The sequence below is a fragment of the Rattus norvegicus genome, chromosome 6 (genome assembly GCF_021556685.1).
Source record: "Rattus norvegicus strain SHRSP/BbbUtx chromosome 6, alternate assembly SHRSP_T2T, whole genome shotgun sequence".
Lineage (NCBI taxonomy): Eukaryota > Metazoa > Chordata > Mammalia > Rodentia > Muridae > Rattus > Rattus norvegicus.
In genome coordinates, this window is record NC_141539.1 from 13728107 (window position 1) to 13746773 (window position 18667).

The 18667-nt window shown below is 46.8% G+C and overlaps 1 protein-coding gene and 2 long non-coding RNA genes across 4 annotated transcripts in view; 2 read left to right on the top strand and 1 right to left on the bottom strand.

Moving 5' to 3' along the window:
• The window catches only part of Socs5 (suppressor of cytokine signaling 5), a 31610-nt gene extending 24647 nt beyond the window's left edge, over positions 1 to 6963 (bottom strand). Inside the window, exon 1 of one of the 2 annotated variants that reach the window (XM_087554247.1) lies at positions 6789 to 6963. The gene's annotated coding sequence lies outside the window, so the exon portion shown is untranslated. Of the gene's footprint in view, positions 1 to 6233; positions 6594 to 6788 lie in introns of those variants that run through there. The other variant, NM_001109274.1, reaches the window with a different exon arrangement.
• On the top strand, positions 6887 to 8878 carry LOC148005041 (uncharacterized). The gene is made up of 2 exons (XR_015622666.1): positions 6887 to 7010; positions 7371 to 8878. It is a non-coding gene; the product is annotated as an uncharacterized LOC148005041 (long non-coding RNA).
• A 1299-nt stretch (positions 8879 to 10177) lies between these two features.
• On the top strand, positions 10178 to 14486 carry LOC148005042 (uncharacterized). Its single transcript, XR_015622667.1, has 2 exons — positions 10178 to 12762; positions 13160 to 14486. It is a non-coding gene; the product is annotated as an uncharacterized LOC148005042 (long non-coding RNA).
• Positions 14487 to 18667: the final 4181 nt, after the last annotated feature.

The window sequence follows — 18667 nt, forward strand, 5'->3', positions numbered from 1 at the left end:
GGATTAGTGATCAAAAGACTTGAGACTTGGTCCCAAATCCTCCACATAATAGTTGTCTTGGGAAAGTCACTTAATGTCCTTGAGTCAATCCCTTTGTATAAATTGGATAACGCCACCCACCCTTCCGACTGTTGACAAATGAAGGGAACGAAGAGCAGTAGAATAACAGCTAGAGATGGGAGCCTTTTGATAATTACTGTATGCACAATGCCACCTGTTTCCAGAACCGTGCCCAACAACCCTTGCTGTTACTGGGCTTTCTGGCCCAACAGCAACCATAATAAATGCCTTCAAGGAAGCCATCCATGTATGGAGCTTCTGGATCCCCTTCCTGGGTACAAGTCAGGTCCTATAAATAGAATTTGGAGTATCTTCATCCGAATGTATGATCCCTATGCGCCATGGAACCTCATCAAGGTGTGCTCCTCGGCCCCTCTTGCTGGCCCGACCTAACCGCCTGCAGCAGCACACGGCACCAGCTACAGCTGGCAACTGTCACTGCTACTCTACTGCACCACCTAGAAATGTAAATGAAGCTCATCAGCCATTGCTCTAAATGAAGGGCAATCGACTGCAGTCTCATGCAAACAGCCTGATGTTCCATTTAATGCTTAGAGATCCTTTAGATCGACCACAGCCGAAGAGATCAGTCCCCAGGACCTACCTCCGCCACCACACAGAGTACGTAGATGTTCAAGCCCCCTTATGTGAAATGGCATGGCATCTGCATGTAATCTGTATGTATTCTCCTGGGTTCTTTTAAGGCAGGGTCTCATATAGCTCAGACTGGCTTTGACCTTCACATAGTGAAGATGACCTTCAATTTATTATCTTCTTATTCCTGTCAGGATTACAGACGTATTATCACACCCTGTCCCTATGCCGTGCTGGGGACCCGCCGTTTTGTAGCATTCTAAGCGAGTATTCTACAGTACCTGAGTAATACTAATAAAGGTAAAAGCATGCAAATAGCTGTTACTCCTCACTGCCAGAGTAAACAATAGAAGAACCATCCGTACACACTCATTACAGGGCACGCTTTCCCCACAGTGTTTTCAATGCAAGGCTGAATCCACAGATGGGGGACCTGTGGCTTAAAGGGGCAGACTACACGCCTAAGACAGAATGCAGCAGAGAAGGCCCCTTGACTGGGTTACACTGTCTCCTGACGTACAGTGGGGACGTGGTGGCAACAAACCCTGTGTGGCTGCAGCAGAGCAGTGTGCTTGTACAACTGACAACAGGTTGTGCTGTTAGTCAGATAAAGCCTCCAAGGTGCTGCCCTCAGAAGAATAGGTGACAGCCTGTGGCAATCTGTCTGGGAGGGCTGTCGTCCTCTAATCTCCCTTCCTCCTCCTTAAGGAGACGAGGGAGGCTCACGGAAGCCTAGAGTACATCACTGTTTACTAGTGCAGATTTCTTTTATAGATGGAAATTTCTTCTAGAAAAAAAGACAGCTCTTTAAAACTATTCCAGTGTCGACAGTTTTTCTAAATATTCCAAAGAGGTATATTTTAGGGCGGCATATTTTGGTTCCCCACAGTGTTAAACGCATATATGAATGTGTAGAAATGGAACAGTGTCATTATGGTCTCGTTCCAATCATTTATTTGAATTGTTCACCTACATACCAAGGCAGGCAACTAATTTTCACTTAAATGACCCAAGTAAAATTTACCCACCATTAACATGAGCAACAGTGTAGCCTGATTACCCTTCCAAGGTTCGTTCTGCTCCAACCAGATCCAAAGACCCCTTTCTCCTCAAAAATAAAAACCCTGACCAATACAGCTGAAGAACTTACATGCTGTATCTGTCCCTTGTGCTCTCGAACAACCACGCCAAGGCTAAGGAAGCAGCATGGACTGTCTACTCCGCCCACGCTCCCATTCTCAGTGACACACCATTTCAATATCTGCCAACACACACCCTCTCCGATCTAAGGGGGGGGGGCGGACCTGATGCCCATTCTACTTTAATGTATTTCTGATGCCTGCAAAATCATATTTAACTAAATAATGAATTCACATAATTAGAATATGTGAACATATGATAAACCCAAAGAAAACCTGGTATGTTTCTACAGAATCCCAGTAAGTCAGGAATCCAACAACTGTCCTATGGACTGTGATAAAGTCATTATCTTTACAATAATCAAAAGACTAGGAGTCGGTCACTTTTCAAACATTAAGATTCTAAAAAAGTGAAAGACAATTATAACCCGAGAAACGTCTGACGGTTCCAGGTGACCGCCTCTCAGGTGACTCCAGCGACTCTGGCCGTGCTAACAAAAGCTATTAACTCCCCACCTGCCACATCCTCCAAACCACAGTTCATAATGCTAGCCCGACCTGAATTACCACAAATTAAAAGAGTTACTTTTTAAAGTTGGAGCTACACAAATTGCTAAAACCTAGCAGTTTAATGAATAAAGAAAGGAACTCAATAGGACCAGAGGATAGAGGGCTCAGCAGTTAATGGCACTTGTGGTGCCAAGCCTGACAATTTGGGTTCCACTCCCAGAACCTACACGGTAGGTGACAAGTCCTGTGTCCTAAGTTGTCCTCTACTCAATGCCCATGCTCACACACATACAGTAAATATGTAAAATGTTGATGAGAGGTTAACTTACAGAAAACGGGGTCCAATGATTCTTCTACATGGTTCACTCAGCAGTCAACAGACCTTATAAACTCTTCTTATCTAAGCTCACTCAGAAAGCTCTAGAACTCTGTACTTTCTCCAGAATACCTACAAAGAAGCGTCAATACTTTTTCAATCTAGAATAATGAAACTGAAATGAGGATTTCTCAGAGACATTGGAGAAAGGAAATTCTCCTCCCAAACTCGAGGGCTGGTATTGGAGTCTATTTAAAAATCAATAAATAAAGGCAAGGCACACATTTGGAACTTGCATGTGTGGGTGCCACATAAAAGATGAGGCTCAAAAAAGGGCCAGGAGGAAAGTCTGGAGTGCTGGCTTGGCACACCTGAGGCTCTAGATTCCAGTCAGCACTGGGGACCGGGTCATGGTGGAGTCTACAGTTTTGAATGGCACAGTGAAGGGGGGGCTGGAGAAACTGGGGCTGAGGGTAGTAGGTGCTGGGAGGGTGCCTGGAGGAGATGCACTTCAGAACATAACTGTTGACTCATATGGATAAAAAGAACCTCAAAGAGGAGCCCCCAAAGCTATGTAAATGTGACATCTTCAGAGTATGTGACACTCTGGAGTAACTGGGATTTAGCCATTCTCTCGTAGATCCAGATATGACATAATGGAGCCTTAAGGAAGCTGTATCAACTGTTTATTTCACCAATAGATGTCTTTACAAAGAGACACATTTCTCCTACATACAAGGACAGCTTTTCACAGCTACTCTCTATGTGCCGACACTTGGAAGAGCCATCTGGAGACATGCCAAAGGAGCACCCTGGGGTAGCACTACTTAACTGTCCCACACCATTTAGAGACATGTATACATTAACTTAATATGTAGGTCCAATTAAAGTAAGCAGAGGCAGAACAAAAACCCTACGCATGCCACTGACACTAAACGTCCATTAAGGTCTGCTGGATCCGTGTCTTCCTCTAGGTTTTTTTTTTTTTTTTTTTTTTTTTGCCTGAAAGAATGAATTAACACCAAGGGGGAAAAGGGGGAAAAGGACATACATCCTAATTAAGCCTAATGAAACACAGAAAATAATGTCTAATATTTACTGTGTGCCCTTTCTATATGCTAGGCACAGTTAGTCCGCACCAATATGCCATGAGATAGGTGCTCCCTTTTCTTTCTTTTCTTTGAGACAGGATTTTATATGCAGCCCTTGGCTGTCCTTGAACTACACATCTGCAGCCCTTGGCTGGCCCTTACCCAGCACCTACCCTGCCCCTGCCTCCCGAGTGCTGTGATTATTGATTACTTGTGCACCACACCCAGCCAGGGCAGCTGTACGGTAAGTGGCTCAAATACAACCCCTGTCTCTGTTACAACTACGGCATAAATTAGATTTTCATAATTATGTAAGTCTACTTCCTTTTAAAGGAGCCGAAATCCACTTCGACCTAAGAAAACCCGGCAAGTTAGAAAATAATTTTCACACAATCCACTTAAAAATACAAAAACCCTTTTGCAATCTAAAAGCCTCAATTAATTTTAGCACAAAAATAGAACACTTGCTTAATCTGAGATGCTCATGTAATATTTTAATCTAGATGACAGCTTTGTCTCTTTGCAATGAGAGGAAACCATTAGCATTTTCGCTAACAATGCTAATAATTGTTCTTAACTTTAAATAAAAGCTTATGCAGTTTTGCATCACTTCACGGATAAAGCATTCGAAGTTCTCCATGGTTACAAAGGGACAGTATCACAAATAACCCGAAACTTATTTATTGCTGGCACTAGAAGTCCTCAGAAACAAACTATGGATGTGACAGGGCCAGACCCTGCAATCCTGCTCCAAACCAACTAGCAATTTAGTCCCTTCAAAAGCTCTGGGCCTTGATTCCCAATCTACAGAATGATCATCTCCACCTTCTGCTCTTCCAGCCCGGAAAGAAATGACTCATCAGCCTCTCACTCTCCTTTTGTGAAAGTTATCACCATTACTTCACAGCCAGTAAACTGTTTTGCTTCAGGCCCACAGCAGTAGAGAGCGCCAGCCCACTCCCAACCAGGAGGAAGGGAAAGCCCACCGCTGCTGGCTCCTAAGAGAGGAATCTCAAGGTGAATCATGAAGAAGCCATTATAATGTCAAAAGGTGTTAGGTTTCAATATTTTAAGCTGCTGTTTTGTATGCCAGTACATTCTCCCTAAGGACAAATGGTAAAATTCAAGGACAATAAGGAGAAAAATACATAATTACCCATTACTTTTTCAAGAACTCTGGAGACCAATTAAAAACATTAGCACCTTTTTGCAGAAATGTTTGAATTAGCCAGCAAAGTATCCTTCAGATTTTTCCCCTAAATTTTAAGTACTCCCTAATCAAGTGAGTCTTCATTTTGTAAGCGGTAGAGAACTCAAGAAATGTATGAAATTAGTAATACAGATGTGACTTTAAAAAGAGACTAAGGACCAGCAGTGCACTTCTTAGCTTACTCTACTACCCGGGAATAAAAAAGGTAATATCCCTACAGGACAGCCACAAGGGTGAACTCCGGACAACAGCCATTGCCCATGTGTGTGTCTTTCTTCAGTTGCTAAGCCAGTCTCACAAGAGGACTGTGAATACGAGACTATTAAGATTAAAGTATGTATTTGACTAAATTCCCAACTGTTAGAACACTCAAGCTCATTTTAGCACTGTCCTCCAATACCAGCATCTTTTTCATTTCAATACTTAAAGAGAAACCATTTTTAAACTTCTTTAGAACATGTAGTTCAATCTTACATGGCCTTGTAAAGAAACAGTTAAAAGCAAGCATGACTTACAAGTCTTCCAGGATAAATGTCAGTAAATCGGAATAGTACAGTCCAGCCTAGTGTTAACTTTGAAAGGAGCAAGCCTCCGGTGTAGATGGAGAAGCTGCTGTAAGAAGTCAAGATGTAGTTGGAAGAATGTCCAGGAAAACTGATAACTGCCCAAACCCATCAAATCCATACATACAGTTTAAAATAAAGGATCACTGACCGAAGTCCAGCAGCGAGCCACCGTTTGCTTGGAACGCCAAAATAAAAATGTTAAAAGCTCGTGACTGACCCCCATAGCCTTCAAAGTTGAGAACCACACCAAGTGTATTTCTGCTGTTCCTTAGCATCCTTCTGTCAATGCAACTCCCTCGCTGCCACAAAGTCACTCGGCTTCAGCTACTCGAATGCCCAAACCCCAGCACCAAAGAGCCATTTATTAAAAGCTCAAGGACTTGGAGCGGGGTCTTCCTTGCGGCCGCCTCCGCATCCTGTACTAAACTAACCATCTCAGGTTAAACCCCCGGAGATGCTCCAGTCTTTTCCCGCATCCACGCTCCCCAGCTCCTTCCTTCATCTCCCGGTAGACCTTTTAGGTAGACCTTTTACCGTCGACCTTGAGGACCCTCAGGTCGGAGCGCTGGGGCTCCAGGTGAATTGACTGGTCCCCTCTACCCTTGCAGTGGGCACCGACGACCTCCCCCATCCAGTCTCGACCCACCACGACCCCGATGACGAATGCCCTCCTATCAGCCCCAGACGACCCCTTCTTCCCCTTAGGTGCCCTGACTCCAACCGAAAAGCAATTCCTCCGAGACGTACCGAGAGCCTACTGCGCGTAAGCTCCCACTACGCGCGGCACCGGGCGCAGGGGCTCAACGCCCCGGCTGGTCTTCCTCTTCCCGGCGGATCCATCCCGGCCCAAGGGCCGTGCCGCCTGCGCCGAGGTGCGGAGGCGCCCGCCCGAGGAAGACTGCGCCGGGCACAGGGACCGGGGCGTGGAGAGGCGGCGGCTTGCGGACCAGCGCCGGGCGACCGCGGGGACACTCAGCGGCCGGGACACGCGCGGCGGCCTCATCCAGGGCACCTGCGGCCAGGCAGGATGGGCCGGGGCGGCGCAGTCAGCGACAGGGCGAGGGCGACCGCCCGCGCGTCCCGTCCTCCGCTCCTGCCCGGCCGGCGCAGCCTCGCTTCCTCTGGACGGAGCCCGGGGACCCCAGCTCGGCCGGATGCCCCCGCCAGCCCCCACCCCTTCCCGGCCGCCTCCCCCTCGTCACCCTCTCCCCTCCCCCCGCCCCCCAACCCCCCACCGGAATGGAAAATACCTCCCGGGGTGGGGGGGCGGGCGGGGCCACACCTCTCTGAAGGGCAGCCTACCGTGACCAATGGCAGGCGGGGCTGTAGATGGGCGGGACTCCCGGAGGCCAATCCAGAGGCGGGTAGGTGAAGGCCGGAGGAGGGAGGCTGGGAGCTCCAGAGGGGAGGCCGGCGAGTTAAGGAGGTCCAGCCGCGCTGGTGCGTGCTGTGCGCGGCTGCCATTTTGGAGTCGGGCAGCTGCGACAGCGGCCGGGTTCGGCCGAAGAGGGAGGAGCCAGTCAGGTGGGAGAGAGGCTGACACGTGGCCGGGGTGGGCGGGGCAGAGCCGGCTAGGGCTGGAGGGGAGGGGGCGAGGACTGGGAGTCTAGGAGGCTGGAGTGGGTCACGGGGCCGTGGAGCCCGCTAGGAGTGGGCGCTAAGGTGGAAGGTCAACCAGAGGTGCGGGTAGGGAGTAGTAGCTTTGTTCGTTTGGGCTCTGTTAGGGAGACCGAGGCGAAAATGCTGAATGGAGGTTGCGAGTGCCGGGTAGGAAAATGTGAATGAGTTTCTCTAGCTCCCTTTTGCATGGAGCCATCCAAGTCACTGAATTCCAATATTCACGGCAAACCGGGCATCTCATTGAATTCAACTCTTCCCATCCAGGCTCTCAGCTGCCACGAAGATGACTCATACACGAGGGGAGGGGTGTTGTCGCTCCCTCTCTTCGCTTGCATTTTATGTGGATGGCCCCGCCATTTCGATGGCTGCAAGGACAGAGAAGTATATCGGGGGATTGTGATACCGGCGAGACACCTCAGCTGGCCCTTTAGAACCGTGGTTACCACTCATAAGCTACTGACATATTGCTTTCCAGTGCTTAGACAAAAAGACTTGCTCTTCCCGTTTACTTCATGGTTCGAATACAGTCTGCTCCCCCAGGGAATCTACGGAAAGTGGTCCTTTTATCAGCGATATCCATATAGGGTCACTTTTTAGTCATGATTGTTTGAAACAGCCTGACTGTATAGCCTAGGATGCTCTGGAGCTCAATGTGGAGCCCAAGCTGGCCACAAGATAGTGGTGCTCCTACTTCAGCCTGCTGAATAGTAAGATTTTTTTTTTTTTTTACCACTTTTAGTCTTTAATGCCTTGCAGTGGGAACTGCAGACTACATTTTTCTTGAAGGCTTTTCTTAGACTCTTCTCGGCCCCCACCTTAACATTGTACACCCTCGGATTGCTTTTTCAGTTGTTTTTAAGTGTTTGTTCTTTATTGGCTCCTTGAGAGGCTCGGGGTCTGGCCCTCAGCCCTTTTCTCTGGTTCTGTATATGGGCTGATCTAGCCATTCAGATAGAATCACAGATGAACGTCCGGTCATTGAAGGCCAGATCTGAATTTCTAAGCAGCTTCTAGCCGCTTCACTTGTCTACTGGAGTAAGTTCCCCATTGGAACACACACCTGAACTTCACCAAGCCTGCTCCTCCTCTGTTCCTCGTACCACTTCACATTAACTCTCTCCCAGGAGCTCCTGGGACCAGAGAGCAAGCCTCTGTCCACTTTCTTACTGCTCCAGCATCTCTCTCTCTCTCTTTGCTATAGTTTGGATCTGGGATGTTCTTCACAGGCCTATGAATTACTCTTGGTCCTTGGCATGAAGGTGGTGGGACCTTTAAAAGACAGAGAGGCTAGTGGACAGAGAAACTTTAGGTCAGAGTATGTGAGTGTGTGTATGTGAGTGTGTGTGTGTGTTGGGGGGATTAGAGTGGGTTGTGAGATCCTCATCACTGCTTCACCTCCTATCCAGGATGTGAGCAGTTTTGTTCTGCAGTGCACCCCTGCCCTCCTCTCATTAGCTACAGCTGTTCACCTGACTCACCTCAGCATTATCTGAGGGAAAGCGCACATGGAGGCCCACCTCAATCGGCTTGGTTCTGGGATGTGTCTGTCAGCATTTTCTTGATTGCTCATTGTTGTAGGAGGCCCAGGCACTATTGGCCATGCACTCCCTGGCAGTGGCCTTGGCTGTCTGTATAAGAAAGGCCAAGTGTGGGCCTAGGAGCAAGCCAGTCATTTGTGGTGTTTGCGTTGGTTCCTTCTTGAGTTTCTAACCCGACTTCCCCCTGATGCTGAGCTGTACACTGAACGATTAAATAAACCCTTTCCTCCCTGAGTTGCTTTTAGTCATAATGTTTTCCCCAGCAACAGAAAGAACATGCCCCAGTGTGCCCTTCACCCCGTGAGAGACAGAGAATAAGCCTACCAGATCAGGACTGGAGCCTCCAAACCGAACTTGTTCCCTTCATACGTTGGTCATCGCAGCGCCGTAACCGGACCGACATGGTGTGAACTAAACACCCTCGATCCACTGCCGCCGTCACTTCCTCCTTTGTGCTATTTAATCATTAGGCCAATATTTATTGAGCATTTTAGTATTAGCTCAAGATGTAATGGTCAACAAAACTGACGAGGTGGCTGATGGGGCAAGACAAGCAGTATACAAGTAGATTAACAACTAGGTAAGCCGGGAGTGACATGCATTCCAAAAACTAAAACCAGAGAGGCCAGCAGGATTATCCATGAGCTCTTGACCGCAGGTGCCCTGCCTCTCTCCTGCTTCTCCTCTTCTCCTCAGAGGGCACTGCCATGGTTCTCTCCTGGTCTTGGGTCGTTCTTTTTCATCTGCTCAGAGTGTGTCCTGTTTTCTATTGCTGCTGCCTAAGTGAGAGTCCTCCACGTAGATGACAAGCTGTTCTTGCCTCAGATCAGAATCACAGGGGGCACTTAATGGTTTTGTTATCTACTCTGTAGTCCTAAAACTCATGATGGTCCTCCTGTCTCATCCTCCTGAGCACTGAGATTACAGCTGTGAGCCACCATGTCCAGCAGGAATAATGCTATCCACCTCTGTGCCTGCACAGTGCCTTGGCTCAGAAGAGGTGCTCACCAGAGTGTTAAGTGAATGTGAGTCCCCTGACACTTGAGCTAGACACAAGAGCAGCCCCACCCCCAAAGCAGAAGGCGAGGTCCTGGAACTCACCTACCCGAGTGTGCTAGCATGATGTTTGGAGGTAGAAGACAGGATGATGAATGGTCTCACCTGGTTCAGTTCTTTCTGGGCCTGCAATCCCATGATGCTGTACTCCGTGCATGACAGCATTTGTTTCATGCATACTCTTTCCTTGGCAGTGCCAAGTACACGTGGACAATTTAAAAGTCCCCTTTGTTTCACAGGATGAGCCTCCAAACCAAAGGACTCTGGGTACATTGCCAGGACAGGCCCTGCAGGAGGTCTCAGTGGCCACTTCACTTCGTGTTTCCAGGGCCTGGGTATTGCACCCCAACAGGGAACAAGCTGTTGCCAGTTCCATCCTAGTCTTTGTAATTAAATCCAAGGCTGGCAGAGGGCAGTGCGCAATTATGAAGTATATTATGGTTTCTATCATCATTAGGCACCCAGCTTCCCAGCCCAGGAAACCACAGTAGTAAAACACTGAGAACCCAGCGCCTCTCCCAGCTGGCAGGGATAAATACCAGGTGTATTGGCACAGGGCTCTGCAGCTCCACACTCATCGAGATGAGACCTTCTGTCCCCTCCTTTTGGCGAGAGACCCAATTTTAAATGAATGGAGAAAGGAAATGCAAAGGCAGACCTTTGCCACCACCTCCAAATCAAATTCATTTTTCTCCATCTCCCGAGAACAATTTCTTCTCATCTGCATATTTATTGCATAAATCTTTTCCAACTTTGTCCTTGATCCACACACTTCCTAAACATCGTTCTACAATGTCTCCTGAGAACATATGGGACTTGTGAGGGTGCTTGCAAGGGACACAAAGAAGGGATGCCCGGAAAGCACAGCCATGAATTCAGTGAGCTCCTCCTTATTGCCATCCTCGGTACTCCACTCGCACTACTTACTCCATCTACAGCATCCGCTGGCACAGGGCTCACAGTCCTACTTCCTTCAAGGTCACAAAGACTTAGTGAATGACAGAGCTGAGATCCCAAAAGAAACACACAAAGTTGGTGATTACTCAAAGCGACTTGTCCACACGGGCAGCTGAATGGGAGTATCAGATTTCACCTCTCTCTGTCAACCTAGAAATGGTTTCCTGTACAAAGTGGATTTTAAGCCGAGCACTGGAAGGACGCTTCGGAAGTGCTGTTGGGGGACCAGTGCCAAATGAGGACGGTGCGCTGGCCACCAGCCTAAAATCAATCAATAAGAAGAGATTTCTGTTGTTATTCAGAGATGAGTCATGCTGTGTTCTTCAAATACCTTCCTTGTCTCTGCCGCTCCAGAGGGAAAGTCAACAGTAAGACATGGGCGAGAAGAGAGGCGTGGGCTGAGGAAGGGTGGGTCAAGGATGGAGGCTGACGGAGGGAATGAGTGCCCCCTCCCAGTGCAGAATTCCCAGAACGGCCAGGGAAGTGGCACATCCAGCCTAGGCTTCTGAAGCAACAAGAACTATGGCAGACTGTTGCAAAAGATGTTTAGCTGGTGTGCAAACCCACAGCAGCTTTCTGGTTTTTTTCCTAAATCAATTGATCACTAGTAAAATAATTTATTTAGTACTTGCTATGTCTTAGGAGGAATTCTGCTTCGACTAATTTTAGTGCTTTTGGGGAAGATTTAAAATTCTGTAAAACACTCATTTTAAATGTACTAGTTTGTTCTGTTTTGAGATCTATACATTGCTCTGTGAGCACCATTATTACAAAGAAACCAAGCATCTTCGTCGCTCTCAGGAAAGGCTCTATGTCACTGGCAGCAAGAATTTTAATTCAGCATCATATTTAATGTGGAATACATATAGGTTCTTGGATCAAACCCACAGTCCCGCCTATGCTAGGTATGGACTGCAGATGCTACACCCTTTCCTCCCCAAACGTGTATTTAAGTGGCTCCAAAAATCTAGATCTCCATTCAGTCTCTACCTTATTTCAAAACCCAGATTCCATTTTCATATCTGTTTTAGCCGTCTTCCTGGAAGTTACAAACAAACCAAACCAAACCAAACCATTGCAAACACCTTATCTTAGGTACGACTAGACTCCCCTTCCTGCTTCTGTTTCCCTCCCTTAATACTTTGTCATCTACCAAGTCATATTCTCCCCATCGCTCTGTGAGTGTGTGTGCGCGTGTGTGTGTGACCATATGTATGTTTGTGGAGTGTGTATGCATATGTATGTGGGCGTGCAAGTGTGTGTGAGTGTATATGTGTGTGTATGTATGTGAGTGTATTATGTATGTAGAATGTGTGTATGCACATATGAGTGTGTATGTGGGTGAGTAAGTGCGTATGTGTACACATGTGTGTATGTGAGAGAGTGTGTATTATGTGAATGTGTGTGTGCATTTTACATTTGTGTGTAATTGTGTGAGTGTGCATGTGTGCGTGTTTATGTATGTGAGTGTGTGTGTTTCAACACTCTTTCTCCTGTCTGTCTTCTACCACCAGAGACCATATGCGAGTTCGGTGCACGCAAATGTTCCGTCTTCCTGCCTCTCCTGAGCTAGCTCATTTGCACGATTGCGTGAAGCTGCTAACCAACTCCTTTCTTCATGCTCCAATTCACCCACCAATCTGCCACTGTCATTTTCTTTAGAAAACCCAGATCTGTCTATTTCAATCTCCTGTTTTCATGGGTGCCCAGCTGTCTGTGAAAGAGCACTGACTTTTTTTTTCAGTATTGTCCCTTCTGGGCAATCTCCCCTCTGGGCATCCCTGCTCCTCTCTATAGACATGGGTTGGTTTGTTTGTTTTTTCCCCATTTTTTTGTTTGTCATTACATTTTTACCCCAGTTGTGCCTCCTTTGCTTGAAAACGGTTTTCTTACAGCTCCAATTAAAAGACCTTCCCTTGGTGAGGCCTTTGTGGACCTGTGCCCTGGAGACGGTCCCCTCTAACGTGTGTTCTTTCCCAGAATGCTGCACCTGTGTGTATCATGCTGCAGCTAAAAGAGAGCAGGAAGCTGCAGCAGAAGTCCTTGGTGGAAAACCTCGGTGCTCTTTTGCTGTACTCTCCAGTCCAAGCCAGAGACATCTCCAGGTCTGGGTTCTTTCACTTGGAGAGTGGCCACTAAAACAACTGTAGCTAGAAAGCTCTGTCTCCTGATGGACTTAGAGCAGTGCAAGTGAAAACCCAGTATCTGGACATTTTCTGACCCTCCCCCTAACTTATTACCTGCTCTGTATACTGGTTTGTGGGAGCATTCACTTACTCATTTTTTAGAGACATATTTTCCCAATTGTTACCTCAGTTAACTCCCTTCACGTGGTTTCTGATCTGTTTCTTCAGAAGCCACTTTGATAGGCTCTGCCCTTTTTATAATTAGTTCTTAGTTTTATAATTAGTCACACAAAGTTCACAGAACAAAGGAAATGAATATTCATGGTTTGTTTTAGAAACCTTTATTTACTCAATGTTTCAAAGCCCTGTTCTGCAGCCCTGTTCTAGGAACCTGAACACACAAAAGATGAACAAGAGAACTCGGGCATCACAGGCGTGAGTAGGGTAACACATCCAAGGCAGCGAAGATCTGATCCACACAGTTAAACGGTGGAGTGGCGAGGGTGTGCCTCCCTGAGGAGATGTTTGGTCAGAAGGAAGCACCAACATACAGGTGCCAGGGCATCCAGGCGAAGGTGAAGATGCTGACGAGACCCAAGGCAGGAACCCAAGGAAGAAACCAGAACGTTGGTAGAATTACAAAGCAATGGATGAGGCCATTGTGAAACTGTGAGAGTCTGAGTGAAGACTTTAAATCTTATTCTAAGTGCACCCACAATCCTTTGAAGAGTTTTGAGCTCTTCAGGGTTATGATATAATATCATATAATATGATATAATATCATCTAGGACCTAGATGATAGGATGCGATTGCTTGTCTTCTGCATTGCTTTTAAGAGATTTTAGGGAATGCATTCTTGGGGCAAAGGATCAGAGAGCAGGCCGATTGCTTTGGTCCAGGCTACAAATGATGAAAATCTGGATCTGGGCAGCAGTGATGAAGACGGCGGTGAAAAGACAATGTCAAGATAACTTTTCAGGTGGAACTGAGCCTTCTCACTGATGGATTCAGTGATTGGCAAGGAAAAACCACCAAATATAAGTAATTTGGTGAAACTTCAGTCTACTGAGTACCAATTCCACGGCAGGCTCTGAGATTATAAAACGTTATAAGCAAGACACAACCATTGCCCTAAAGGAAATACACGATGGGAAAGAAAACACCGTAGTCTAGTCCCACCTGTGGGCTGTTCAATCATAAGTTGTGCACGGGTTGCTGTGTCACATTGGGACCCCTGGTATAGACACTGAGGTGGCCAAGAGTCACCACTGCTGGACGAGGCACCCAACTGTCAGCGTTTGTAATTGTATGCGGCAAGCCACCGGTGAGCAGAAATGTTGTCTTCACTTATGTGTTTGCTTTGGTCTTTTACAAAACAGCTTTCCCTGTGTGGCCCAAGCTGCCTTAACCCACAGTCCTTCCTCAGCCCCCTGAGCGCTGCAATCAGTCCTCCAGTATACATGGTCGTTGGAAACAGTGCCTTCCGAAATCTCTGACTCAGTGGTTGACTTGAAATGGCGGGGAGGGCGACACCCAGGAGACTGAAGGTGTTGGGAAGAACGGAGTGTACATCTGTGGAGAAGGAGGGAGGGCCAGTGTGGTACACACATCTCCAGCAGCTGCTGCTTGACTCCCACCAACAAAATACCTGGATCGTTGATTTGAGTTTTTAATTAAAAGCATCTATAACTTTTACGGAATTACCTTACACCTCTGAATGATTTCTCTTAAGCTTTTTTCTTTCTTTTTGGTGTGGATTCATGACTCATCAACCAATATTCTCAGGTGTCAGGAATCAAAACAAAAAAGGTAGTCTCTGTCCTCCCTTCCTCTTCCTCAGTTCTCCTTCACCCTTATGGGCAGAGATCACCATTGACGTTGCTCCTTTGTGCATTTTCCATGTCTTCTTGTGTATATTTTCTCTTCTCTTCCTACATGAGAAGTGGCGGGTTGCACTCCTGTGTCTATACCCTGCTTCCTCCTCTAGCATTGTATCTGAGCTATCTCCTGTCCGTTGGAACAGAACTTCCTCATTCTTTCGACAGCTATATGGTATTACCCTACAGGATATGCCGTAGTTTATTTAGCCATCCCCCTATTGATGACCACTTGGATTGTTTCCAGTCTTTTCTGTTTATTACAAACAATCCTGCAATAAATAACCTGGTATGTATATAAGCAAGAATAGTCTCCAGATGAATTCCCAGAAGTCTCCCAGGCTGTAATAGACTTCAATAAAAATTTCTGAAAGAATGTTCTGAGATGGTGTGACCAGATTACCAAATTAGAATCTCGGCTTTCCAAGGATTAACTCTGATGCTCCATTAAGAGTGCTTCCTCACTCTTGGCCTGGAAATGACATCTTTGTATTTTCTCCAACAAAGAAATTAAAAAACATTTAAACTGCCTTTCCTTCAGTAAAGAATAGTTGGAGTGATGTGGGACAGTAAACCGTGGTAGGAAGCTTGGTAAGGTAGAGCGGGTCTGAGACCGGAGACTTGGTAGGTACGCACCTGAGACAGGTGAGTTCCCACTCCCTGCCCAATTCTCCACGTGCCACACTCTCCACATAAGGAACTGTGTATGGCCTGTGGTCGTGTAGATGCAGAACAGAGTTCTCCCCGCTCATGAAGGTTTAGCCAATACACTTCCCTTACCAGACCATAAGGAATCTCGGATCCACCCTGAGAAGTTGGTACGGTGTGGTATGCATCCATTTTCCATGATGAAGAGTCAATAAACAGTTCAGAACCATGGACTGTCTCTTCCATCAAGATCCACCTCGGGGAGCGTGTTCTGTAGAAAGCCTCTCTGTGCTTCCAGCCACAGCTGCCACCAAGCTAAGGACAATCACTGCTGAGTTAAGGTGGAGCTCCTCCCCACCCCCGAGCTAGATGCCATGCTCAGCCTGAGGGTCCCGACTCTGCTTTCAACTTCTCGCAACTCAGCAGGACGTCCAGGAGTGTGGGAGCTCCTGGACCTGGTCCTATTGTGGACCCGTGGATCCTGGACACTTGGCTCCTGACTTCTCTATGCAGCTCTCCAGCAGCGACTGGGGCCCAGAAGTCCCAGAAGGGTGTCTTCGAGCTTCCCTGAAGCCCAGCACTTGTCTATTAGTGTGGAATAAGCACAATCCAATTCCCTGTTTACCTCCTGAGTAGCTGTGCCCTGTAGCAGGGTGGAGCACACACCATTAGTGAGTGGGTTGTAAACTTTTAATTCCCTGTGCAATGCCTCTCTGAAATGAGGTGTCAGTTAGGGATGCTAGGTTTGGAACTGAAGACTTAAATGAATCCTGACCCCATCAACCTTGGTCCCACCCTCGCCTGGAGACATAGCTTATGGTGGTGCTTTATTACCAATGCGTCTCATTCCTCACAGCAGAGACTATCTTTTCATGATGGAATGATTCACTTTAACATTCTACTCACCTTTGGCTAGCACACAGCCTCCTCCATCTGGCAAGGCTTGGATGCTAACCCCAGGCTACATTCAGAATCAGTTCTTAAGTGAAAGACAACAACTGATGATGCTAATTGTCTTCCTGGTCTCTGAGTATCTGTAGAGAGCATTGCTGTACTGACTACTCTTACTTTATTTGTGGGACCATGGTCCCTTTTCTCAGCCTTGAGAACAGTAGCATCCCAAACGTAGTTCCTATCTCTTTGCAGCAAGAGTGAGCATATGGCCTAAGCCATACAATATGCACCATTCCTTTGGCTTCAGTGAGCACTTCTAGACATTCTGAAATGAGACCCCTTTGAATTGGAGCAACTCCAACACATACAAAGAAAGCTAGCCCAGGAGTGCGACCAATAGTAAAGAAGCTTAATCGAAAATGCTTAAAAGTAAGAGCAATACTAAAGATGTTGAATTTCAGAGTGCATAAAGAGGGTTGGGTAGGTCCTGGGTACAGTTTATCAGCACTGGATTGAGCTTCATTTGGACTAGGTGCTCTAGAGAGCTCATGTCGGCTCTGTTAGTTACTCTTCTGTTGCTGTTCTAAAACACCATGACCCAGGCAGTTTGTAGAAGGAAGAGTTTATTTGGGATTATGGTTTCAGAGGATTGGAGTCCACCATGGTGGGATATCATGACAGCCAGAGGCAGGCATGGCAGCAGGAGCGGGATGCTGAGAGCTAACTGCAAGCATGAAGCAGAGAGCAAAAACCAAGTGAAGCTTTAATCTTAAAGTTCCCTCCATCCCTACCCCTGCAGTGACACACACAGTGGCCAACAAATTACTCTTTTAATTTACTTCAGTGCATGCGTGTGAGCATGCGTGCGTGCGTGCGTGTGTGTGTGTAGTGTAGTGTACATATGTGTGAATATGTATGTGGAAGGCAGATGTCTACCCTTCCTTGACAGCTCTCCACCTGATTTTTTTTTTTTAAACAGCGTCTCTCACCAACCTCTCAGCTCACTGATTGGCTAGACTAACTGGACAGCAGGCTCAGGAGTCTGCTCATCTCTGCCTTCCCAGGACTAGCATAATGGATGTGTCCCCCTACGCCTAGCTTTTGTGTAGACACTGGGGACCCAAATTCAGCCTTGCATTTATGGAGCAGGTGCTTCACTCACTGAGTCATCTCCTGAGCCCTAAATCTACCTTCTTGACCTGGCTCGTTTGTCTAACACACTTTTCTCTTTGATAATCAAATATTGTTTAGTAAATACAATATTTCAAACAGAATTAGGTGAATTAGACTCCTGTTGTTGCCAATAATTCCCCCAATGAATTCCCAGAGTCCTCTACTCTTGGTAAGAGTAATGCTACCATTGGGCCATATACCCAGGGACTGACACCAAACCAGAGTTCTCTTTCTTTTCCCCCCAGAAGCCTAGGTATAGATCCAACTCACCGGGAAAGCTAATAAATGAAGGAAACAAACAATGACCTGAGCGAGTTACCCTGTTGAGGGATCAGTTCTAATTCACCTTCAGTAGTGAATGAAACTGTTTGGCTCCATTTCTGGCTCAAGCCTATAATCATTAGGACTGGTTCAACGTTCACATGGGAAGGACACTAGGAGGGTTACAGTTCTGTTTCAGTTGTAGAGAACTGTGTAACATAGAATCAAGTCGAGTCTGTCTTACTAGGCCATTTGTACTAGAAAAGCCATCGTCTGCACTGGGCAGAGGGAGGGCTGGTTGACATTATTCTTTTTGGTCAGTGTGTATCTGCATTTATGTATGTATGTGCACATGAGTGTAGGTATCCACGGATGACAGAAGAGGACGTTGTATCCTCAGAACCAGGGTTACAGGCAGTGTGAACCACCTGACACGGGTGCTGGGAACCAAACTCAGGACCTCTGCGAGGGCAACAAGTGCTCTTAATCACTAAGCCATCTCTCCAGGCCCACAATAATCTTAATATGAAAAAGTTAGTCTAAATTAGGTAGTGCCAAAAGCTTACTTTTTGAACTTAGTCTCAATATTCTCAATCCAGAAGGCAGTGTGGTTCGAAATTACAGAGTTTGTAAAACACAAGTTGATATATCTTCTACGATTAAAAATTATTTAGATTTACTGAATTCTATGTATATGAGTATGCGTGTATATATGTGTATCATGTGCATGTCTGGTGTCTGTGGAAGTCAGAAGAAGGTACCAGATCTCCTGGAATTAGAGTTATGGGTGGACGAGAAACACCCATGTGGGTGCTGGGAGTCCAACTGGGGTTCTCCACAAGAGCAACAAGTTCTCTTGATCACTGGGCCATCTCCACATCCTCTCTTCTGCAATTTTTGAGGCAATATTTCAATATACTTCTCAAGCTGACTCAGAACTCTGTCATAGCCTAGCTGGCTTTGTCATGGCCTTCCTAGTGCTAAGAATATAGGTGAGCGCCACCAAGCCTGGGATTTTGCCTCTGCTAGTT